Source organism: Eutrema salsugineum, unplaced genomic scaffold (assembly GCF_000478725.1).
Source record: "Eutrema salsugineum unplaced genomic scaffold, Eutsalg1_0 scaffold_3, whole genome shotgun sequence".
Lineage (NCBI taxonomy): Eukaryota > Viridiplantae > Streptophyta > Magnoliopsida > Brassicales > Brassicaceae > Eutrema > Eutrema salsugineum.
In genome coordinates this window covers 9,977,813-10,004,466 of record NW_006256756.1, presented here as the reverse complement: position 1 = coordinate 10,004,466, position 26,654 = coordinate 9,977,813, and the positions used below count along the sequence as shown (strand labels likewise).

General features: G+C 42.1%; 1 non-coding gene across 1 annotated transcript; it reads left to right on the top strand.

Moving 5' to 3' along the window:
- Positions 1-2,909: 2,909 nt before the first annotated feature.
- LOC112085729 lies at positions 2,910-3,016 on the top strand. The gene has a single exon (XR_002899028.1). It is a non-coding gene; the product is annotated as a small nucleolar RNA R71 (small nucleolar RNA).
- Positions 3,017-26,654: the final 23,638 nt, after the last annotated feature.

Here is a 26,654-nt window from a genome sequence, read left to right as displayed (position 1 = left end):
AGGACGGTGCACTTCCAGGCCGATTTAGTTTCCGGGTCCTTCATGAGAACCATAGACATTTGAGTCTTCTTTCCAGAACGTCCAAGAGCATTCAATTCGGATCTATGAGCAGAAAGATACAGTCTCCGGAATGGACACATGTCTAGACGCCTCTCTCTGGTCGTGTACATGCACTGCAAAGATGTGCCCTCCAGGAAGCCTTACACTTCCCAAGCACCGAAGCTTTCTTCACCAAAGTTGGAGATAAATGAGTCCTCTGTCTTCTGCAACCGAAATCATTCAATTCGGACAAGTCTCATAGGAGTTACACTCTCCGGAATGCGAAGTGGTCTAAGCTGCTCTGGATGCTGCGAGTTGGAGAGGAAGGAGACCAAGCCGCAGCAACACTCGCAAATCACTCCGACTTGAGCCTGCGACCTAGATGCAATAGAGACCAACCCGCACAGTTTGTACATTCCCCAGAAACCGCCTTAGCCCTGCGAGTTGGAGAGGAAGGAGACCAAGCCGCAGCAACACTCGCAAAACACTCCTACTTAGGCGTGCGGCTAAGACAAGGCGATTCAGGCTTCACAAGACAAGTCTTCATCTACTGCGACTTAGGTGTGCGACCTGGGACATACTGGACTGACCCGCAGGATTTCCACTTGACCCAACTGAGCCGGGTCAGTACCCAGTTTGTCCTGGGCTGACCCGGTCCATTAGCACTAGGTATATATAGTTTTTTGGGAGAAAAACCCAAGGGGGATCATCTTCTACTTAGTTTTCTCTCTAGTTTTCTTTCCTTTTGAGTGTAAAAACGTTTTTGAAAAAGAGATATCTGAAGGGATTTGATCATTCCAAGTCTGTTTCTTATCATCTCATCATCTCATTTCTACTTCTAATCATGATTAACATCATCTCTTGCAAAAGATTAGATGTGTTCTTCATGATTAGTGAGTAGTCATCTTTTAAACTTCTAGGTGTGTAGATTAGGGTGCTTAGATGTTTGATTGGTGATGTTTAGGGTTTAGATTCTCATTCCATTTCCTTAGTTAGTTGCTCCTAATGCCAGATTTCCTTGGGAAAGTGAAATCTGGGTTCATAGGCATTTCATGCACCAAAAGTGTTTGATGAAATGCCTGAATGAGCTAACTTAAGGGTTTATGCCTTTTTCATCATGGGAATGATTTGTTAAATGCATGAATGACATATTAGAACTGTTTCTTAATGCTCATTGATTCATATTTCACAAATGATGATTTGGTTTGAAAGTGGATTAGTGTAGAGATTAATGCCTTCATGAGAGGATTAGTCTAGATTAGAGTTCTAAGTTGAAATGTTTGAGATCATGTGATTGCTTGTTATGTCTTTCTGTATAAGATTCAGTCTTCTTGGTTGAGAGATTGTTTGGTCACTTATTAGGCTTGATGCATTATGCTTGCTGATTGCTTGATTATATCTAATGGTTGTTAGACTTGATTAAGTGATTTGCAAAGGGATTATTGTCATGGGAATGAATTAATCTGATTAAGAAGCCTAGACTAAAGAGTAGCAAGTGTTGCATTATGTTCTTAGCATCATGATTCAATATCTAAAGCACCCTAATCAATGATCACATCTAGAGGTTTAGCTTTTATCATTTGCTTAATCACCATCATCTTGTTTTGTTTGCTTGTTTAGTTCATTAATCATAGCTTGTTTGTTTCTTGTTTTATGCTTTCTTGTTGCTGGTTTCACAAAACTCATCTTTGATTACTTGACTTAAGAACCTATCACATAAACTAGTGCCTAACTACCATACATATGGATTGACACCCCTTATACTACTTTGACAAGGGGATTGATAACCCATCTAAGGCTTTAAAAACCTTAGTTATCAAAGGCTTTTCTGGTTCTGATGGTTTTTCCACCTCTTTGTCCTTCCCTTTCTTTGATTTTTCAGCTTCTTCTTCATCCCTTGGAGCTGCCTCCCCACCAATTTGATCATTGTCCTCAATGATCACATTGTTGTGCTCTATACTTGGTAGCTCTTTGCAACTTCTCAATGTAATGGCTTTAGCATACTCCTTTGGGTTTGGTTCAGGCTTACCAGGTAACCCACCTAGGGTCTTGAAGTGGATGCCTGATTCTGTTTCAGCTCCTTGGTGTCTTGCTGCATAGATGCATATTGCCTTGCAAACATTTGTTGACCCTGAAGCAGATGTTGTAGAATACCACACATGTCTGGTCCCATCTGCTGCTGCTGGTGACCCGGTGCTGACTGAAATTATTACTGAACCGGCACCTGCTGCTGAAACTGTTGTGGACTTAACCCTGGGGGCGCCTTGAGCTGTTGCTGTTGAGAACTGAAGTTTGTACCCTGAATCTGGTGTTGTGGCTGACAATATTGCTGTTGAGGCTGGCTGAACTGTGGTTTAGGTTGGAAAGAACTCTGAAACTGAGACTTAGGAGCATAGGCTTGTTGGTTTTGCTTAGAAGGGTACACCTGATCCTGAGGATTTGCTACATTGGGGTTGCGGTATGAGAGATTCTGGTTGGTTCCATAATTGTTGAACCTCTGAAACCTCTATTGATTCCCAATATAGTTGATCTCTTCCTCTGTGAGGCCATCTTCATTAATGTTCTCAAAGCTTAGAGAATCATTAAACTCAGTGAATTGGTTTTTAAAACACCAATTTCAGCTTTTCTAGTTCACTCCTAAGCTCTTTAACTTCTCTAGTAAGCCTTGGATCTGAGCTTGAACCCTCTGATCTGTTTGTCCTGTCATAATCTCACCATATGTATCATTAGACATGGCCAAATTCTCCACGAGTTCCATAGCAGATGTAAACTCTTTTGCTAAGAAATTACCATTGGAGGCTGTGTCTAATTGGTTTCTTATCTGTGGTAAAGCTCCTCTATACAGTGTAGAAAGTAGGGAAGCATCAGAAAAACCATGGTCTGGACACTGATTGGTGTAGCTTCTAAACCTCTCCCAAGCTTCCCCAAAGCTTTCACTGTTATGTTGCTTGAAGCTTGAGATCTGGTTTCTCAACTTAGCTGTCCTAGAAGTAGAGAAGAACTTAGATAAAAAGGCAAGTTTGCCCTGCTCCCAAGTCTGTATGGAACCTCTAGGCAGGTTCTTCTCCCATTTTTGTGCCTTGTCTCCTAGGCTGAAGGGGAAAAGCCTAAGCTTGAAGCTATCTTCAGAGACCCCATTGATTTTGGTGAGGTCACGAACTCTGTCAAACTGGTCCAAGTGCTCCAAAGGATCTTCCATTGGCAAGCCATGAAATTTGGAGTTTTGAACCATGTTTAGCAAGGAAGCCTTCACCTCAAAATTGTTATTCTGGACTGGTGGTGCTTGAATTCCTTCTCTATGATGGTGAGCATTGGCTCTGTCATTTTCCCCAACAAACACTGGTGGAGGATCATGTCTCCTTTGAGCTTGATGCTGAGGAATGTATTGAGCCTGTTGCTAATTCCTAGCCTGCCTCTCATTCCTTTGTGCCATGTTTATATTAACAAAGGCTTGTTGCTCATTTCTGTCAGCTTGAGCCTGATTCCTTTGAGCTCCCTTACCATGCTGATCATGTTGCTCCTCTTGAGCCTGGTGCTCAATGTCAACCGCATGGTGCTCTCTCTGCTGTTCCATATCAGCTACTCTATCTGTTTCCCTTGGACGTCTATCTCTTCTTCTTCTTGGCACTAAGAGATTGATGTTGTCGTTCAAAGGAAATGGTGGACCACAACTTCTTGACCTTGATCTGGTGTTCATACACCTGAAAACAAAGACAGAACTTGCAAAGTAATCAGTAAAAAAAAGGAAAAGACTTGATCTCAAGAAACAGATCAAAGCTTAATGCTAAACAATCCACAATTTGGCAACGGCGCCAATTGATAAACAAGACTTTTTATGGTCTTAGGGCTATCAACCCCCTTGTCAAAGTAGCAGAAAAGAGGTTGTCAATCCAAGAATGTGGTGATAGACACTAAGCTATGTGATCAGTTTCTCAATTCAAGTAAACTAGTGAGGTTTTGATTGACTAATAACAATTAAAAACTTAAAACAAGATTAATGACTAATCAAATGATCAAATAAGAACTAAGCAAATGATAAGTGATGTGAATATGAGATGATGGAAGCATGAGATTCTAGACATGATAGTTGGCTAGGGTGCTTTGGTGCTAAACTAGAAATGCTAATGACAATGATGAAACATGATTCAAATGATTTAGAACTCTAATCTAGATTAATCCTCTCATGAAGGCATTAACCTCTACACTAATCCATTTTCAAACCAAATCATCATTTGTGAAATATGAATCAATGAGCATTAAGAAACAGTTCTAAAAGATCATCTAAGCAATGATCTCTAACATAGCTCTTTCAGGCATTTCATCAAACACTTTTGATGCATGAAATGCCTAAGATCTAGACCACATACGATGTGTATGGATCTAGCCTAGAGATCAGCTATTTAGAGAGATGAGATCATGAATCTAGCCCTAAGCATCCCTAATTGAACACTTTTGCACCCTAACCTACACATCTAGAACCTCATTAGATGACTACTCACTAATCATACTTAACACAATCAATCCTTTGCAAGATGTGTTGTTAAGCATGATTAATGATGAGGAATGGAGATAGAGAAGATGGATAATGATGGATTTGCAGCTTTAAACACAGAAATCTCTGATTCTCTCTTGATTAAAACTCAAAAGGGAGATATTTCTCTTCTTAAGAGGAGTCTTTCACAAAACAGGCAAAGAAATTAGGGGAATAAAGCTTTGTCCTTAGGGTAAAACCTAAAAAGGTATTTATAATTTCTTAAACAAACTGGGTCAGCCCGGAACAAACCGGGTCCTGACCCGGCCTTGATGGGTAAAGATGAGGTTTGCCATGGTCAGATGATTCTTGGACAGACCGTGGCAAAGTGTTAAAGATCAAATGGTTGGTCTTGAAGAATAAGGCTTCCTCGGCTTGATTTGGACCGTGATGCATGGCCGTGTCAGAGTATGACACTTAGCATAATTTCAACACTTAGACGCCTGATTGACCAACCTGTCTCCCGCTTTCTGGAACTCGCATCTCACAACTCCAAATGACATTAAACCAAGTCCAAACGAAAGATGACTCACCAATCTCAAACGTTTCTGAAGAAACCATTGGTTCTCGGGGAGTTGAAGGTTCCCCGGACGGCTCATCTTTGCAATGCATTGAAACAGTCAACAAGAAGCCCTTGGACCAGTGTTCACACCGGAGACTGTATCTTTCAGCACATAGCTCCAAACCGGGCGATATCAGCTGTTCTGGAAAGAGCACTCAAAATACGTGAATATTGATGAAGGCCCCGGCAACTTAATCGGAATGGAAAGGCATAGTCTCACGCAATCTTCGTGACTCATCGGATCAGTTTTGAAACTGTAGCAAGACAGGTGTGCCTTCCGGTGAGCTTAACTCTCTGCTCACGACTCCAAATCTAATGATTTCATCTTTTCTGGATCCGTGACATGATCATCTCCAAGTTTTCTGAAGACCCTATAATCTGAATCGGACGTTAAGACTCACCGGACAGGCGATCTTTCCAGATGTTTGGGATTGCTTCGAAATGGATGCGAGAGAGGTCTGTCTTCCGGTGGCCGTATCTTCCAGCTCGATGCTCCAAATCTACCGATTCCAACTGTTCTGAAATCTAGACTAAATGATCTTGATCTTTTCTGAATCGGCCGGCAAGACCTTCCAGTAACGTGATTTTGGAGATGTATCTGTATCCGGGAATTTTGGCCAAGAAAGTAGAACAGCCGGTACGCGTTTTGGCCAAGAAATCCGCCTGCGGTACATGAAAATAGCCGAGAAAAAGCTTCCCGCGATACAGGCTAGCGCTGAGAACCTCCAAAAGGCTGATTCCACCATTTTTAAAGCCCTAATCACTATTTCTTCTCCTGGCTTCATCTTTTCAGGTCCAAACTGCTTCCAAATCACATGTAAACACTCCAAAACATGCAAGACTCACTTGGACCTAATGCAAACCCCTAAGTCCTAAAATAACACCTAAAGACCTAAAATTCATGAAATAAGATATGATTTAAAATGAAATATAAAACCTAAATGATGCAAATTATGAACATATCAATCCTTCTTTGCAAAGGTTCTCAAGCTTTTTGATTCTCTTCTTCATATCCTTGATACACTCAGCCATCTTGTGTATCGTTTTTCCTGATACTTGCACCATTTCAGAATGACACCAATCTTTTTCTGAGCTCTAAACCCTGAGGTGCCTGGCTCTTCCCAGTTGTAATCATTAAAGTTGTATCTGTTCCCTCCATAACGTTTATGAGGTGGAGGCATACCATCATTTTCAGCACCAGCAGCACTAGCAGCACCAGCTTCAGCGGCTGCTTTCTTTTCCTTGAAAGCTTCTTATTTGCAAGCCTTCTTGTACTTGAGAATTGGTGGATCAGTTTGGACATTGTAGAGCTCTTCCTTCAACAAGTAGAAGTGAATATTGCGCTTTACTTGGACTGTGGTAAGGGAGGGATTGGGCAGGAGAACTTGGAGTGGCTCATCCATGAAGTACTTGAAGTTGTAAACCAGCTTGACGCCAACTCTTCCTTGAAAGAAATCAATCTTGCACAGATGTGCTTCATTAATCAGATCAAACTTGCCTTACTCTCCTTAAACATGTATCCTCTCGCCTTCAAAATCTTTGTTACAACCCAACCATGGACCAGCTTTGCATCCTTCTTCTTTGAATCCCAAATGCACTCCTTGTAGAACATCAAAGACTTTGCTAGTTGAGAGGCAAGGCAAGGTGTGTGAGAATATGATATACTCATATTTTTCATGTTTAGGATTGCATTTTTGTCCAAATATTGAGTCTCATGCATACATTTAGGTAGTTTTACATATATTTGTCTTTGCTTTTCTCTTTAGTTAGGATTTGCATTAGGTCCTAGAGTGTCCTGCATTTTTGGAGTGTTCTCAGGTCATTTGGAGACTTTTGGGAGCAACTTGGAGCTGGGATCATGGAGGAACCCTCACCTGTGTACGGCAACTCGGACAGATGGTTTCGTGCAGACAAAACCCTCACTTTGATCGCACGGGACGAAGGACTTGCAATGCGATTCAACCTCTGGTGTCTTCATCAAGAGTCAAGAGGACTGAGTCTAGTTTCCGGAACACTTAGAACAGACGATTTGGAGCCGTGAACTGGGAGATATCGCCATCGGAAGGAACACATGTCTTGCGGCCCGATCAGGTCTTATGCGATGCGCCTCAAAGAACCGGTGGAACGGAGCCCTTGTAGACGTCACCTAAACCTAAACCCTTCACCAAAGTTCGAGATATTTGAGTTTCTTTCCAATTCAGTTGAAATAATGCCATTTGGAGCCATATCCTGGAAGTTACGCTCCCCTCAATGCAAAGTGATCCGAGAAGGCTTAGGTTGTGTGATACGGTACTGCGACCTGATTAACTCGCACCCATGAATGTTCAACGCTCTGGAAACAAGTTGGGACTTTAGAGATGATGTAAGGAGACTCTGAGAAAGGTAGAGACTTCTAGAATAAAATTTGAGTAAGTCCACAATGCTGTGCGAGATAGACCTGCGAGTTGGACATGAAATGGAACCATGTAGCACATGTGTTCGCAAATTACAACAACTTGGGCATGCGACTTGGGCACGGAACTGACCATTATCTCCATAATGCGTCCTGGTTGTGCGAGTTGAAGAGAAGGAAGCCTGAGTAGCACAAACATTCTCTGTTTACACCTAGATAGGCATGCGGCTGAGGCTAAGGGATTTATGGCGCACAAGGCTGCTTCTATAGCTGTGCGACTTGGGCCTGCGACTTGGGAAGCACCTGACCATGTAGCACACCAGCCACCAGACCCAACTGAGCCGGGTCAGTACCCAGTTTGTCCTGGGCTGACCCGGTCTATTAGCACTTAGTATATATAGCTTTTTGGAGAAAACCCTAAAAATCTTATCTTCTATTTAGTTTTCTCTCTAGTTTTCTTTCCTTTTTAGTGTAAAAACGTTTTTGATTAAGAGATATCTGAAGGGATTTGATCATTCCAAAGCTGTTTCTTATCATTTCATCATCTCATTTCTGCTTCTATTCATGATTAACATCATCTCTTGCAAAAGATTAGATGTGTTCTTCATGATTAGTGAGTAGTCATATTTTAAGCTTCTAGGTGTGTAGATTAGGGTGCTTAGATGTAGATTAATGATTGTTTAAGATTAGATTCTCTTCTCCTTTCCTTAGTTAGCTGATCCTAATGCTAGATCCTTGCACATCACTTGGGTCTAGAATCTGGGTTTTTCATGCACCAAAAGTGTTTGATGAAATGCCTGAATGAAAGCTAACTAAGGGTTTATGCATTAATGCCATGATGATGTTTGTTAATTGCATAAATGAGATATTAGAGTTGATTCTTAATGCTTACTAGTTCATATTTCAGAAATGGGAATTTGGTTTGAAAATGGATTAGTATAGAGATTAATACCTTCATGAGAGGATTAATCTAGCTTTAAACTCTAAGTTGATTGGATTAGAGATCATGTTATTGCTTGCTATGTCTTTCTGTATAAGATTCAGTCTTCTTGGTTGAGAGATTGTTTGGTCACTAATTAGGCTTGATGCATTATGCTTGTTGACTGCTTGGTTATCTCTAATGGTTGTTAGACTTGATTAAGTGATTTGCAAAGAGATTTCTGTCATGAGAGTGGATTAATCTGATTAAGAAGCCTAGACTAAAGAGTAGCAAGTGTTACATTGTTGTTTAGCATCATTAGTTGCATTGAAAGCACCCTAATCAATGATCACATCTAGAGGTTCATCTTTTATCATTTTCTTAATCACCACCATCTTGTTTAGCTTGCTTGCTTTGTTTAGTTCATTAATCATTGCTTGCTTGTTTCTTGTTTATATTTTCACTTGGTACTTTGTTCACACCAGAACTCATCTTTGATCAATTGACTTAAGAGCTTATCACATAAACTAGTGCCTAACTACCACACATATGGATTGACACCCCTTATACTACTTTGACAAGGGGATTGATAACCCATCTAAGACCTGAAAATCTTAGTTATCAATTGGCGCCGTTGCCATATTGTGTGGGGATTGTTAGCATTAGTTTCTGATTTAGTTTTTGAGATAAAGTTTGTTTTGTTTTACTGATCACCTTTCAAGTTCTGTCTTTGTTTTCAGGTTTATGATCATAAGAAGCCAAGCAAGAAGAAAAAGAGAAAGAGCAGTTCAATTGGAAAGGTTAGGAAAGAGCTGCCAACTGGTCAAGCAAAGCCAAGAGATAGTGCCTCCACCTCTGAATCAACTCAGATGAAGCCCACCTCCCTCCCAAAGCTAGGTAACCCAGGGAAGTTCACCATCTCTTGCACTCTTGGCAACTTTAAAGTGGAGAATGCTTTGTGTGATTCAGGCTCAAGTATTAGTATAATGTCTAAGGACATGATGGAGAAGTTAAAGGTCAAGTCTATAACTTCCTACCCTTCTTCTATCACCTTTGGAGATTCCTACTCCAAGAAACCATATGGGTTTTTGGAAAATTATCCACTACATGTTGGTGAATGCATAATTCCCACTGATTCTGTGGTCATGAAGATGAAGAAGACCAAAGAACTCCCCCTATTGCTTGGAACTTCATTTCTCAACACCACTGGTGCAAAGATTGACTTTGATACTCAAAGAGTGGTGCTTTCAAAGGTGGATAAGGATGTCTTTTACCCTATTACACCCCCTTTGGCTGAATTTTGTGGATCAGTTGTTCAAGAGATAGAACCCCCTAAGGTACTTGAGATGAAGTATGTGGGCAGTGCTGGAATTCTGGGTGGATCCCAATCTCTCTCAGCTGTGGAAATGGAAAAAGAACCTCACACCAACTCTGTTTACAAGGATGGGACTGAACAGCCATTGATCAGAGAAGAAGACATCTTGCTCTCATGGTCTCCTACACTTAGTGATCTAAGGATGATTAACACCAAAAGTGATGGCTCAGCATCAGAAGACAAGAGTATTAAACCTGATCTTTCTTCTCAAGACTTTGATCTCACTCCTTGGGTTGATGATGATAGTTCTCTGAAGTATAAGCTGGATTGCAATGGGAAACCAGGTCTGTTTGCTGAAGTGAGGGCTTGTCTCACAAAGGCCATCTTTGATAAAGACCCAGATGGTATTCAAGAGCTAGTAGACAAAGGGTTCAAGATGGGATCTCAAGGACAAGGGTCTAATGGTTCCCAAAGGCAGCAAACCAACTCAGCTTTCTTGCTCAAGACCATTGAAGTGCTGAAAAGCATCAGTGCTCAACCTCACCCCAGCTAAAAACAGGTTTTTCAAAGTCAAACTTAGTGACTTTAAACAAAGTGCTCTTGGGAGACACCCCAAGCTTATCCTTGTATGTAATCTTTTTAATCTTTTCTCTCCTTTCTTTTTAGTTTTTAGGATCTTTTGATGGGTTCTGTGAGCTGTTCTCAGGTCCCAGGTAACTTTTGGAGGCTATGGCTCAGGGACAAAGTGGAATGAAGCATGTGAGAAGGCGGAGAAAAGGGTTTAAGGGATGGAAACTTGATGGACGCCTGTGTGGTACTTGGGTGTGCGGCTCAGTCAGGCCATATACCAACTCGCACAAGAACTCACTGTTCACACCTCCTTGGTCTTGCGAGTTATTCACCTAGCAGCAGAAGATTTGAGCAAGAAAAATGCTAAGTGTTGCTGTTCTGCGAGTTGGGTCTGCGAGTTGGATGCATGAGAGACCAAGCCGCACTAATGTTCGCTGTTTACACCGGCTTGGGTCTGCGAGACTGACCAAAAGGAGACTAGGCCGCACACCAGGAGAAAGAGTCCAAGGCGTTTAAGGATGGATGAGTGCGGGTTGAGCATGCAGCTTAAACAAAGGAGGAACCAAGTTGCAGGAACACGTGCTGTTTACACCTACTTGGTCCTGCGAGTTGGTCCAAGACAAGTCCATGCCGCACAAGGGAGTTCAGGCCAAGCCAAACCCATCTCCAGTGATGTCTGGCCTCATCTGGTGCAGATACTCACTTCCCTTTGGCATAAGAACCACACCAGGTATCACTCCAAACATTTGTAAATATGCATCTAGCTTAGCTTATTTTTCTCTTTGCATTTTGGGATTTTGCTTTGCACTTCTCCTTCATGCTTTTATAACACAAGGGACTGTGTTATCTAAGTGTGGGCGAGGGGTTTTGTGTTTACTAATCATGTTTATTCTGCTCTTATTTTCCTTTTCACTTTGAGTCTTATTTTGCATTCATCTAAGTGCATATAAAAACAAAAAAATGAAAAAAACTGAAACATTTTCACAAAAAATGCTCATGTAGTTGCATTCACATTTTATGTTGAGTCTAGTTTGCATTTTCATATAGGTTGCATCATATGCAAATGGGAGTAATGATAGATTTTTTTTTCTTGAAGAGAGCATCATTTTAAGAGCTTGGTCCCTTAAGGCATTGCAAAACTGGTATGAATAAAGTGGGAACCATGTTTTGAACTGGTATCTCAATACTTCTGTGCTAGCTGATTCAAGTTGTGAATAGCCTCCACCTTGCTTAAGTGAGAACCCTTGAATTTGACATCTAATTATCATTTTTGTGCATATCATTGTGAATTCATGGGTACCACATACATATTTGAGCTTTCTTATCCCTTTTTATCACTCTTGCTAGCTCAAATAGCTGACCTCTCATCTTGAGACAGTTCCCTGCCTTTAGCCAAACCTTTCTTTGAAGCCTAAACACCCTTCTTGTGTGCATGATTTGTGAGGCCTTGTTTCTAGTAGACTTGGTAAAAAGTGTTGGGTTTAGAGCGACAAAGATAATGCTGCATGTAGATACTAGTCCAACATCAAGGGCTAGTCTAGGTTTAGGTGAAAGTGAGAGCATTGATTTTGAGTGTGTGAGCTGAAAAGAAAAAAAAAATCTGAGTGATGAAAGTGGAAAGAACCGGATTGGTTAGGGGAATGAATGCTTCAATGAAAGAAAGTGAGTGTGTGCTGAAATGTAAAACTCATGTGTTGAAATGAAAAGAGTCTCATAAAAAGAAAAAAAAAAGAAAAAAGATTCAAAAAGAGGCTGAATTAAAGAAGAGCTTGTGTGTTAAAGAAAAGAAACTCACTAAGTGCTTGTTAAAGAAACCATTCCCCTAAGAGATGAAATGAAGAGAGTGATGAGAGCTGATTGAGTGTCAAGGATAAAATGCCATTTGGGGTGAGTAGACTAGAGAAAGAATCTTGAGAGGTTTAAAGTTGAATGTGAAAAGCATTTTGGGTGTGGGGTAGATGCAATTCTATCTTTGTATGCATCCATTGCTTTTTACCCTTAGCATTTTACTAAAGTCTACTAATTTTTGAGTGATCCCCTTGCATGGAATACCAGTTACTTGACTGAGATCATTTTAATCTCAAAACCCAGTCCCAAGCCAAATGAATTCACTTGATTTGCATGAACATGATCCACTTGAAACTTTAAATGAATGTCAAAAGATTGAGGTTAGGAATGCTTGTGAAGGTTTGTCCTTGAGTTTGGTTCATTTGGTGACAAGTATGACTAATTTTTATGAGTAAACCAGTTTGCATTGCAGTCTAGAATTGGTAGCTTGAACACTGAGCTTTGAATTCTTTTAATGATGATCTCTCTTTAACGAAATATGAACTCCCATGCATTCAACCTCTTTATCTCATTTGTTCTTGTTTGCTTGAGGACAAGCAAAGGACAAGTGTGGGGGAGTTGATATACTCATAATTTGTGATGTTTAGGATTGCATTTTTGTCTAAATATTGAGTCTCATGCATACATTTAGGTAGTTTTACATATATTTGTCTTTGCTTTTGTCTTTAGTTAGGAATTGCATTAGGTCCTAGAGTGTCCTGCATTTTTGGAGTGTTCTCAGGTAATTTGGAGACTTTTGGGAGTAACTTGGAGCTGGGATCATGGAGGAACCCTCACCTGTGTACGGCAACTCGGACAGATGGTTTGGTGCAGATAAAACCCTCACTTTGTTTGCATGGGACGAAGGACTTGCAATGCGATTCAACCTCCGGTGTCTTCTCCAGGAATCAAGAGGAATGAGTGTAGTTTCCGGAACACTTGGAATCAGATGATTTGGAGCCGTGAACTGGGAGATATCGCCATCGGAAGGAACATATGTCTCACGGCCCTGAACTGGGAGATATCGCCATCAGAAGGAACACATAACATCATCTCTTGCAAACGATTAGATGTGTTCTTCATGATTAGTGAGTAGTCATCTTTTAAGCTTCTAGGTGTGTAGATTAGGGTGCTTCGATGTAGATTAATGATTGTTTAAGCTTAGATTCTCTTCTCCTTTCCTTAGTTAGCTGATCCTAATGCTAGATCCTTGCACATCACTTGGGTCTAGAATCCGGGTTTTTCATGCACCAAAAGTGTTTGATGAAATGCCTGAATGAAAGCTAACTAAGGGTTTATGCATTAATGCCATGATGATGTTTGTTAATTGCATAAATGACATATTAGAGTTGATTCATAATGCTTACTAGTTCATATTTCACAAATGGGAATTTGGTTTGAAAATGTATTAGTATAGAGATTAATACCTTCATGAGAGGATTAATCTAGCTTTAAACTCTAAGTTGATTGGATTAGAGATCATGTGATTGCTTGCTATGTCTTTCTGTATAAGATTCAGTCTTCTTGGTTGAGAGATTGTTTGGTCACTAATTAGGCTTGATGCATTATGCTTGTTGATTGCTTGGTTATCTCTAATGGTTGTTAGACTTGATTAAGGGATTTGCAAAGAGATTTCTGTCATGAGAGTGGATTAATATGATTAAGAAGCCTAGACTAAAGAGTAGCAAGTGTTGCATTGTTGTTTAGCATCATTAGTTGCATTGAAAGCACCCTAATCAATGATCACATCTAGAGGTTTATCTTTTATCATTTGCTTAACCACCATCTTGTTTAGCTTGCTTGCTTTGTTTAGTTCATTAATCATTGCTTGTTTGTTCCTTGTTTATATTTTCACTTGTTACTTGTCACCAAATCTTTTTTGTTTCACTTGACTTAAGAACTTGTCTTATAAACTAGTGCCTAACTACTACACATATGAATTGACACCCCTTATACTACCTTGACAAGGGGATTGATAACCCATCTAAGACCTAAAAATCTTAGTTATCAGAATATCCTTCATAAGGCTTCCCATTCTCATGAGTTGGCATCAACTGTTTCAGTCCCACACCAAGGAGGTTCAGATCACCTTGATGAACTCTACCAACATCAAGCTTGAAATATAAGCTGTGAGCAAGGATCTTATGAACATATCTCAGCACCGGGTTTCTTATCCAAGAAGCTTTAGCTGCTCCAGCTGTGTACTTCCCAAATGCAATTGATCCCCATAAAGCTTGAACTTCTTCCTCGTTAAGACCGTTCTTGTTGGAGAGAGGTGTCTTTTCAGGTGCATAGAATCCAAATATCCGAGTCAACTCCCTGAATGTCACCGTGTAGACCTTCCCTTTCACCTGAAACTGTATAGTGCCAAGACCTCTTCCTTGAATAACTTTTGGATCCCTTGCCATGTACAAATCAATTTCAAGAGAGGCCAAGAACTCTTGAGACTCCTCTTCATAAGCTACTTCTCTTAGTTCCAAGAAGGATTCAATACCCATGTTCCCAAACAAAGTTTTGACATCCTCATAGATGCCAAGCTTCTTCAAAAATTCCACATCAGGGAACCTCCCTTGCTGGATCCCCATCTGCTGAAACTTTGCCAGATAATCAGGCGTTTCTGGTTCAATTTTCTTAATCCTCTTGGGTGTCTCTTCAGTGGTGCCTTGGGAACCTCCAACTGAGATGCTTGAACCACTCGCAGTCCGTTCATCATCAAAGACCACAGCCAGTTGTTTTCCCTTCTTCTTGGAGCCAGAAACAACCACCAAAGCTTTCTCCTCATTACTTGTGTTTTTGGCTTTTGTTCACCCCTTCCTTGCATTGTACTCCTCTTGGTGCCTTGTCCATTCCCTGTTGGCTTTGAAGATCCTGAGACCAAGCTCTTGTCTTTGGATGCAAGACCTTTCTTCATGCGAGCTAGGGGATTGGTTCTCTCAGTCATCTGCCAAAAAATTTCTTAGAAACAAGTTAGCACAAGATCAAGTTCGACAAAGTTCTCAAAAATTTTGAAAAATTGTTGCAAAAATCGATTTCTAAGGAATATGAACAAGTTTCTCAAGCCAAGCATCACTCCAATGAATTCATAGCAATGCAAAACAAAAGTGCAAAGCAAAGACTCAGCAAGAAACAAGTTCATCTCTTTTTCAAGAAAAATTGATTTTTTTCCATGAATTAATCTGCAACAATTTTCAGAACTCAAGAACAGTGAATCACCAAGAAAGAGCTCTGTTTTCCATGATAATCTAGCACCCTAGAATTTATAAAAATAATCCCAAGGTCTACAACAACCTATTAAAATCGATTCCACACAATGAAGCTAAAAAATCACCATTTAAGAACATGGAAAAATATGAGTTTTAACAGAGTGAATACCTTGGGATTATGATGCAATGAGTTCGAAATGCTAACTGGATGAGATTACCAACTCAAAAACGAGTTCAGAGCACTTTGACTGAATGAATTTGGTAAAGTAATGAGAGAGTTATGAAGGAAACAATGGAGAGAATGGGGTTTAGAAGGCAAACTCGTTTTCTCCTTGAGGAAGAGAGAGTGTGGGACTAGGTACAGCCCTTGGACTGGTGGTCAATAGATCCACTTTGACCAGTCAAGGCTTTGACTTCTTCTTTTTCTTTGACCAGACCCTTTCTTGACCACTTTAGCGACTTGGACCCGGCCTGCTCATCCCGCACAACTTAGTTTGCACAGCGAACGTTTGTGCGACTTGGGACCAACTCCTTCCTATCTCGCAGGACCAAGTCGCACATAAAACTCTTTTTCTTAAGCTTTGGCCTTCTCCTTTATCCTGCGACCTGGTCTGACCTCCTGATGACCCGCACGCCCTTCTCAGTGTAGACTGCGAGTTCTTGGGCGACTTGGAACTTGGTGTTGACCGTCTTGCATGCCCAAGTCGCACAAAACTCTTCCTGATGTGCGGCCTAGCCTGATCTCTGAGCTGACCTGCACGCCCTTCTCGGTGTAAACCACAAATACATGTGCGGCCTGGTTTTTTGCTCTGTCTGTCCCGCACGCCTAACCCGCACAAATGACATCTTGCACGATCTGCTTCATTCCTTTATACTGCGAGCTGGGTGGCATTTAAACAAGCCGCACGCCCCAAGTCGGTGTAAACCGTGAATGTTTATGCGGCCAGGGCAGATTCTGAACCATCTCGCACGCCCTTGGCCGACCTTGTTGCTTCTTCTCAGTGTGCGGCCTAGTCTTCTTTTGTTCCAACTCGCAGGACAAGGCCGGTGTAAACAGCGAACATTAGTGCGACTTGGTCTCACATGTATCCAACTCGCAGACCCAACTCGCAGATCAGCAACACTTAGCATTTTTCTTGCTCAAATCTTCTGCTGCTAGGTGAATAACCCGCAGACCCAAGTAAGTTTAAACAGTGAGTTCTTGTGCGAGTTGGTACATAGCCTGACTGAGCCGCACACCCAAGTAGCACACAGGCGTCCATCAAGTTTCCATGCCTTAACCCCTTTCTTAGCCATCTCACAAGCTCCATTCCACTTTGTTCTTGAGCCATAGCCTCCAAAAGTTACTTGGGACCTGAGAACACCTCACAAAACCCATCAAAAGTTCCTAAAACATAAAAAGAAAGCAAAGAAAAGATTAAAAGAACTATGTACAAGGATAAGCTTGGGGTGTCTCCCAAGAGCACTTTGTTTAATGTCACTAAGTTTGACTTTGAAAACCTGTTTATCAGGCTGGTGGATCATCAAGAGGAACTGTATAAGCCTTCTCTCTCTTCTCAGAAACCAGGTAATGCTTGACCCTTTGTCCATTCTCAACAAAACCCTTTCTATCCTTTCCCTCCAAGACAAATGCTACATAGCTTCTAACCTCTAAAACCCTGAATGGTCCTGACCATCTTGACCTTAACTTACCAGGAAAGAGCTTGAGCCTTGAGTTAAATAAGAGAACCAGATCTCCCACCTTAAACTCCCTCTTGAGAATTTTCTGGTCATGCAAGATCTTGGTCTTTTCCTTGCATATCCTTGCACTCTCAAAGGCACTGAGTCTGATTTCTTCAAGTTCATGCAACTAGTGTACCCTCTTCTCTTGAGCTGTTTTAATGTCAAAATTCAACATTTTAACAGCCCAGAGAGCGTTGTACTCAAGCTCTACTTGTAAGTGACAGCTCTTTCCATAGAGAAGGTTGAAGGGAGATGTGCCAATAGGTGTCTTGAAAGCAGTCCAATAGGCCCAAAGAGCATTATCCAACTTCATGCTCCAATCCTTCCTTGAGTTGCTCCTGTCCTTTCTAAGATGGCCTTGACCTGTCTGTTTGAAACCTCTACATGGCCGCTGGTCTGAGGGTGATATGGACAAGCTATCATGTGCTTGACACCATGCTTCCTTAGCAGCCCCTCTAGAGTCTTGTTCACGAAATGAACAAGGACACCATGGGTTCTTAGCAGAGGAAAGTGAAGGACATAAGCTGTATTTAGACAATGCAAGAGAACTTGGTCCTGAGGCAAGGTTTTTGGAATAGGAACAAAGTGGCCCTGAAGTTTTGGATATCAGAGGCTCAAACACAAGCCAAGGAGCTATTCAAGGAGTCATGGCCGTGGGTTCTAAAGTGGAGGAGCATGCTAGGCCTTGTGAGGAAGACAACTTCAATGCTGATTGGGATCAGTCTAAGGCACCTCAGCTGGAACTCAAACCCCTTCCCAAGGGGCTCAGGTATGCTTTCTTAGGTCTCAATGAGTCTTATCCTGTCATTATCAATGATATGCTGTTAGAAGACCAAGAGCATAAGTTGTTAGAAAATTGAGGAAACATAGGAGAGCCATTGGCTACTCTCTGGATGACATAAGGGGTATCTCACCCTCCCTATGCACTCATAGGATTCACTTAGAAGACGAGTCTATGTCATCCATAGAGCACCAAAGGCGTCTCAATCCCAACTTAAAACAGATAGTAAAGAAATAGATTCTGAAACTCTTAGAGGCTGGGATAATTTATCCAATCTCAGACTCTAGATGGGTTTCACCAGTCCATGTGGTGCCCAAAAAGGGGGGGAATGACAGTAATAAAGAATGAGAAGGATGAGCTGATTGCTACTAGGACTATAACTAGACACAGGATGTGTAAAGATTATAGAAAGCTCAATGCAGCCTCTAGAAAAGACCATTTTCCTTTGCTTTTTATTGACCAAATGCTAGAGAGGCTTGCAAACCATCCCTTCTTTTAATTTCTAGATGGTTACTCTGGATTCTTTCAAATCTCCATAGATCCAAGAGACCAAGAGAAGACCACATTCACCTGTCCCTATGGGAAATTTTCTTATAGGTGCATGCCATTTGGGCTGTGCAATGCTCATGCTACTTTCCAGCGTTGCATGATTTCTATCTTTTCAGACCTGATTGAGGAGAAAGTAGAGGTCTTCATGGATGACTTCTCAGTCTATGGACACTTTTTCTCCTCTTGTTTGTCTAATCTTTCTCAGGTCTTGGATAGATGTGAGGAGCACAGCTTGGTGTTAAATTGGGAAAAATGCCACTTCATGGTCCAAGAGGGAATAGTGTTGGGGCACAAGGTCTCAGAAGCTCGAATAGAACTGGACAGAGCAAAGGTGGAAGTGATTGTGAATCTGCAAGCTCCAAATTCAGTATAGGGGATAAGAAGTTTCCTTGGGCAGGCAGGGTTCTACAGGAGGTTCATTAAAGACTTCTCAAGAATAGCTAGGCCTTTGACAAGGGTGTTGTGCAAAGAGGTTGAATTTGTCTTTGATGCTGAGTGTGAGGAAGCTTTAAAGAAGATCAAGAAGGCATTGATCAGTGCACCAATTGTCCAGGCCCCTGATTGGTCATTGCCCTTTGAAGTGATGACAGATGCTTCAGACTATGCAGTTGGATCTGTGCTTGGCCAGAGGAAGGACAGAAAACTTCATGTGATCTACTATGCCAGTAGAACCCTTGATTCTGCTCAAGAAAAGTATGCAACAACAGAAAAGGAAATGCTGGCAATAGTTTTTTCATTTGATAGATTCAGAAGCTGCCTGGTGGGATCAAAAGTCATTGTGTACACTGATCATGCAGCCCTCAGATATCTAATGAACAAGAAGGATGCCAAGCGTAGACTCTTGAGATGGGTCCTCTTACTTCAAGAGTTTGATATGGACGTACAAGACAAGAAGGGCATAGAGAATGGAGCTGCAGACCATCTCTCTAGGTTAAAAGTTGACTCTGAAGTCCCTCTTAATGACTCTCTCCCTGAGGAATCATTGATGGTGCTTAACTCTTACTTGAAGTTTGAGTAAGTGGATAGCATCCAAGAGAAGAGAATGCGCTGGTTTGCTGACATTGTGAACTTTCTTGCTTGTGGAGTGGAACCACCAGAACTTGATGCTTACCACAGAAAGAAGTTCTACAAAGATGTCCAAAGATACCATTGGGATGAACCTTACCTGTATGTCCTGAACAAAGATCAGCTGTATAGAAGGTGTCTTGCTGAAGAGGAGATGCAACCTGTGTTAAGTGCCATGGATCAGCTTTTGGGGGTCACATGGGAGCATTCAAGATGGTGGCCAAGGTTCTTCGGAGTGGGTTTTGGCGGCCTACTATGTTCGAGGACGCTCAGAGGGTTGTTTCAGCATGTGATGCCTGTCAGAGGAATGGGAACATTTCAAAGAGGAGTGAGATGCTTCAAAAGCCAATATTTGAGGTTGAAGTTTTTGATTGTTGGGGAGTGGACTTTATGGGGCCATTCATCTCATCTTATCGGAATCAGTACATATTAGTGGCTGTGGACTACGTATCCAAATGGGTTGAGGCTATTGCTTCCCCTACCAATGATTCCAAGGTGGTGGTCAGGTTGTTCAAGAACATAATCATCCCAAGATTTGGAGTACCAAGGATTGTTATTTCTGACGGAGGTTCTCATTTTGTGAACAAAACCTTAGAGGGATTGCTGAGGAAGCATGGAGTGAAACATAAGGTAGCTACTACTTATCATCCTCAAACTAGTGGCCAGGTTGAAGTGTCTAATAGACAAATTAAGGCCATTCTTGAGAGAACTGTTAGCTCAAGCAGAAAAGATTGGAGCAAAAGGCTTGATGATGCATTGTGGGCTTATAGAACAGCCTTTAAGACTCCATCTGGGACATGTCCTTTCAATCTGCTATATGGGAAGAGCTGCCACCTTCCTGTTGAGCTGGAGTACAAGGCATTATGGGCTGTGAAGTTGCTGAACTTTGATATCAAAACAGCTTGATTCAAGTAAACAAATGAGGTTTGGTTTGAACTGATGATTAAAACAAGAAACTAAACAATATAAAGAGAAGATAACAATGATAAGCAAAGTAAACAAAGACAAGCAAATAACAAAATGATGATGGGAATTTATGTATGATGATGAGAAAGGTCTTAGCCATGATAGTGGATTAGGGTGCCTTCAGTGTTAAACTAGTGAGCTAATGAATCATGTGATCAAGCAAACCATTCAATTTAAACATCATTAATTAAGTTAATCATCTCATAAAGTTATCAACTTCTATGCTAAAACAGCTTCTAACCTAATCATCATTAGTGAAACATGAATCAACAAGCATTAAGAACCAGTTTAATCTGTCATTTAAGCATATAAAAAATCAATCCCATGATGAATAACACTTAAACCTCTAACAACCTTGGTTCAGGCATTTCATCAAACATTTTTGGTGCATGAAATGCCCAGAATCTAGACCACATATGATGTGTATGGATCTAGCATTAAGAACAGGTTGTAGAGAATGGAATATGAATGATCTAACCCCTAAGCTCACTAAACTACCACTTAAGCACCCTAATCTACATATCTAAGACCTTAATATGGGGATTACTCACTAATCATGACCAACACACTAGATCCTTTGCAAGATGTGTTATCAATCATGATTAAAAGTGTGTAAATGAAGATGGAGATGATAGATTAAGAAGTAGACAGCTTTTAAACACAAGATCTACCAAACTCTCTTGATTAAAACGCCCAAATGAGGTATTTCTCTTCAAAAGGAGTTTTCTTACACAAAAGAGGCAAAGAGATTATGGAATAAAGCTTAAGTCTTTGGGATAAAACCCTAAAAAGTATATATAGGTCTCTAAAATCGAACCGGGTCAGCCCAGAACAAACTGGGTTCTGACCCGGCTTTAGTGGATAAAGTGACGAATGTGCGAGTTGGTCAGGAGCCTCCCAAGTCGCATGCCCAAGTCGCACAGATGAAGAAGCAGTCTTGTGAGCCTTAAGTCCCTTAGTCTCAGCCGCATGCCCATCTAGGTGTGTTTTGTGAGTCTTTGTGCGATTCAGTCCTCTTCCTCTTCAACTCGCATGACCAAGACGAAATATGGGGAGGATATGTGTGTGACTTGGTCCTCATGTAATCCCAAGTCGCATGCCTAAATCGCACAACCGAAGAAAGAAGCTAGAACAAGATGAAACCCATGTAAGCTCAGCCGCATTACTCTCTCGGTGTGATTTGCGAACCTTCGTGCGGCCAAGTCTTTTTTGCTCCTTAACTCGCAGGACCAAGTAGCAGGGGCCTTCAGAGATATGTGCGGGGTGGTCTCCTTCACATTCGTGGGAGGGTAGCTCCCAAGATACTGGTCCAAATGGTGCGATTCCAACTTCAGTGGATAGAAGACTCAGACATCTTGAAGGGCTCGAGCTCAGGTGACGTCGGCAAAGGCTCCGTTCCGCCAGTTCTTTGACGCGCGTTGCTTTGGTCTTTTATCAGCTCCGAGACATGCACTGCTTCCGATCGCCGTAACTTTCAGCTCACAACTCCAAATAGGACGATCTCAAGTGTTCTGGAAACTAGACTCATTCTTCTTGATTCTTGATGAAGACACCGGATGTTGAATCGCAATGCAAGTCCTTCGTCCCACGCGATCAAAGTGAGGGTTTTGTCTGCACCAAACCATCTGTCTGAGTTGCTGTACACAGGTTAGGGTTCCTCCAAGATCCCAGCTCCAAGTTGCTCCCAAAAGTCTCCAAATGACCTGAGAACACTCCAAAAATGCAGGACACTCTAGGACCTAATGCGAATCCTAAACAAAGCTAGAACTTGTCACGAGGGTACACAAACTTGTCAAGCGAGCTTCCATTCCTTTCAAACCCAAAGATTTCATCAAGCTCCTTGAAACTGACCTTGTAGTGCACGCTATCCATTTCAAACTCAATGTGGCCGATTCCTTTGCCATGTAAACGCTTTGGATCTCTCTTGGGGTAGATGATGACCTCCAGGGTTGCAAGAAACTGCTGTGTAATCCCTTCATAGGTAACATCGCTCATCTCGAAGAACTTTGCCAAGCCCATATTCTCAAAAATGAGGGTCACGTCATCAAGTATCTCGAGTTTCCTCAGCAACTCCAAGTCAGGGAATCGACCTTGAGCCACTCTTATTGAGTTAAAGTGGTCCAAGTATTCCTCAGTAGTTGGGAAGTGTTTTTCCTCGGGCTCGCCCTTTGGTTCTTTCTTGGACTTTTTGTCACCGTTGTCCACATAAGGGACTAAGGCTCGGGCTCGTCGTCATCCGATCCCACAGCTGCCTTCTTCCCGTTCCTTTTTGATTTGAGAGCTGGTGCCAGAGTGAGATCAGTAATTTTTGCTCGTTTGGGGGTTGGCTCGTCATCAGGTCGCATCGAGGGTTTCTTGCTGGTCTCTCCACTACGTGGCACGGCAACAGCTTTACCCTTCAAAACTCTCTTCTGGCCCGCACTTTTGTTTGTCTCGTGGGCAGGAACGGTTCGGTCTCCGGTCATCTGCAAGGGAGATTCTCAAAGAAACCGTCAGAACCAAGTATATCGTTAAGCACATGTATCTCAAGATTGGCAAGTACAAAACTTTTTCTCTAACAGAACTGGTATTCATAGCTTTTTCAAACATCAAGGAAAGTAAAAACAAGCCGATTAGAGACAAGTTATCTAGACATTTCAGCTCAAACACACAAATCATCATTAAGACCGATTCCAAGCGTATTTTCTCAAGAATTTTAAAAACTCAAGAGCAAGTGATATTAAATGCAAAGACCGGTTTTTCGTGTGTTGTCTACCCTGGTGGAATTTACAAAATTGTTCCCAAAGGCCGATATACTCTAAAAGAATTGATTCCACATTTTACAAACATTTAAGCTCGCAAAGAATGAAGGAAAAAGATGAGTTCTTTAAGATGCAAATACCTTTGGGAATGCAAGATTTAGGCTGAATGAGATGCTTATGCAGAGTAGACAACACCCTAACGAGTCTAGAACGCTTGGAATCACGCAAAATGAACGAGAAATGAGTGAGTTGTGTTCGTGAAATGCAGAGAAAAGAGTCAAGAGGGCAAACTCTGCGTTTTGGCCAAGTATGGAGGTTGGTATGGGCTGGAGCGCGCTTTCCAGCTGGCATTTGGACTGTTGTGGGATTGGTCCCCCCTTCTGCTCCAGCTCCACCCGTTGACCGCGCCAAAAACTACCTTGACCGGGTGTTTAAATTCAAAATGCTGCGCAACCCTTCAAATGGACGCAGTATGGGGATGACGTGGGCTGTACGGACGAAGCCAAATTTTCTCGTGTTACTCTGAGCTGCCTCGACGTGTTCCAACCCGAGGGTACCAAGCCGAGTAGTCTGAGCCCGTGCCAACGAGTAAATCCCCATAGCTTTCACGTCTTTTCTTTGGACCTCGCAAAGCCTCTTCTTCGTTCTAAGTATTTCATGTGTTCTTGCTTTTGATCATCTCTTGAAACCGAGTACCTCGGCACGCTCCACCACGAGGGCATCATGCCGAGGTCACTTCTTTTTAGCAAAGAACACGTGAAGCTTGGGGGTTTAAACAGGCTGGCCTTGGTGTAAACTGGTTGCGGCCTTGGATCAAGGTTTTTTTTTTTTTTGACCGTTTTAAGTGAACATCGCCCCTTGGTATACTTATACCGAGGTGTTTACACCGTGAGCCTCCCCCACACTTAGTTATTTTACCATAGCACTTCTCAGACACGACCATGATGAAATTAAGTCGAGGAATCTAGCTGAGGTTCTCAAGCTTTCACTCGGTAAAAGATGACCATGGTATGAATATACCGAGGGTCGATACCGAGGCTATGTATGCTCTTTGACTTAATTCATCAGGCCGTGTCTTTTTCAAGCTTTCTCTCACTTTCACCCTCAAGGTTCACTGTCTAACTCCTGAAACACTTAACAAACCCTTCAAAAAGCTTCAATCAAAAAGAAAAAGAAGATGAAAAACGAAATATGTACATGGATAAGCTTGGGGTGTCTCCCAAGAGCACTTTGTTTAACGTTGCTAAGTTTGACTTTTCATACCTTTTCAGGCTGATTCCGGTTCAAGTAGAGGAACTGAGGTAGCTCCCCCCCCCCTTGTTTCTGATGCCAAGTAATGCTTTACCCTCTAGCCGTTTACCACAAAACCTTGTCCATCTTTTCCTTTCAAAACCACGGCTCCATAGGGTCTTACTTCAAGAATCGTGAACGGACCGGACCACCTAGACCTCAGCTTCCCAGGGAACAGCTTAAGTCTTGAGTTAAACAAAAAACTTGGTCCCCTTCTTTGAACTCTCTCTTGTGTATCTTCTTGTCATGGAGCGCCTTGGTTCTTTCTTTGTAGATCTTAGAGCTCTCAAAAGCATCTAACCGGATCTCCTCAAGCTCATGAAGCTGTAGAACTCTTTTCTCTTGTGCGGTCTTGATGTCAAAGTTCAAAAGTTTCACTGCCCACAAGGCTTTGTATTCTAACTCAACCGGTAAATGACAGCTCTTTCCATAGAGAAAGTTAAATGGTGAGGTTCCAATGGGGGTCTTGTAGGCGGTTCTGTAAACCCACAGAGCATCGTCAAGTTTCTTGCTCCAATCCTTCCTGGATAAGTTCACGGTCCTTTCCAAAATGGCCTTTATCTGACGGTTGGAAACCTCCACTTGGCCGCTGGTTTGCGGATGATAAGGGGTGGCCACCTTGTGCTTTACTCCGTGCTTCTTCAAAAGACTCTCAATAGTCTTGTTGATGAAATGGCTTCCCCCATCACTGATGACTACTCTAGGTACTCCAAACCGTGGGAAGATGATACTCTTGAAGAGTTTTACCACCACTTTTGAATCGTTGGTCGGAGATGCAACCGCTTCAACCCATTTACTCAAATAATCCACCGCTACAAGGATATATTGATTCCCATACGAGCTTACAAAGGGACCCATGAAGTCAATGCCCCAACAGTCGAAGACTTCTACTTCAAAGATTGGGTTTTGGGGCATTTCATTCCTTTTGGATATGTTTCCGTGCCTTTGACAAGCTTCACACCTCGAGACCACTTCCTGGGCGTCTTTGAACATGGTCGGCCACCAGAAACCGCTCTGTAGAACCTTGGCAACTGTCTTGAATGCACCTAAATGACCACCATATGATGAGCCGTGGCATTCTTGTAGCACCGGGTGAATTTCTTCTTCGGCCAAGCATCGCCTATAGAGATGGTCCTTGTTAAGCACGTAAAGGTACGGCTCATCCCAATAATACCTCATCACATCTCTAAAGAACTTCTTCTTCTGATAGGTATCAAGATCCGGTGGCTCTAAACCGCAAGACAAGTAGTTCACTAGATCTGCGAACCATGGTAGGCTTCTTTCTTTGATCGTGTTGGCTTCCTCCACTTCTAGGTAAGACCTGACTAGCATAAGGGTCTCCTCCGGTAATGCATCATCAATTGGGACCTGTTCTTCAATCCTCAACCTGGAGAGGTGATCTGCGGCTCCGTTTTCAATGCCTTTCTTGTCAAGTATCTCCATATCAAACTCTTGGAGTAATAGGATCCACCTCAACAACCTCGGCTTAGCGTCCTTCTTAGCCATCAGATATCTCAAGGCCGCATGATCTGTGTAAACTGTAACCTTTGATCCCACTAGATAACTCCTGAATTTAGCAAATGCAAACACAATGGCAAGCATTTCCTTCTCGGTGGTCGCGTATTTTTCTTGAGCTGAGTCCAAGGTGCGGCTCGCATAGTAGATCACATGGAGCTTTTTATCTTTCTTCTGCCCCAAGACTGCTCCTACAACATAATCAGATGCATCGGTCATCACTTCAAATGGTAGAGACCAATCAGGGGCTTGTACAATCGGTGCATTGATCAAAGCCTCCTTGATTCTCTTGAACGCTTCCTCACATTCTTCATCAAAGTTGAAATCCACTTCTTTGCACAATAACCTGGTCAAGGGCCTGGCTATCTTGGAGAAATCCTTGATGAACCGTCTATAGAACCCAGCGTGGCCAAGGAAGCTTCTTATTCCTTTCACAGAATTCGGGGCTTGTAAGTTCACCATCACCTCGATCTTGGCCTTATCCACCTCGATGCCTTTCTCTGATACCTTGTGTCCCAAGACAATGCCTTCTTGGACCATGAAATGACACTTCTCCCAGTTCAAGACAAGCCTATGCTCCTCACATCGCTTGAGAACCTGAGAAATATTAGCAAGACATTCGGAGAAAGAGGAGCCGTATACGGAGAAGTCATCCATAAACACCTCA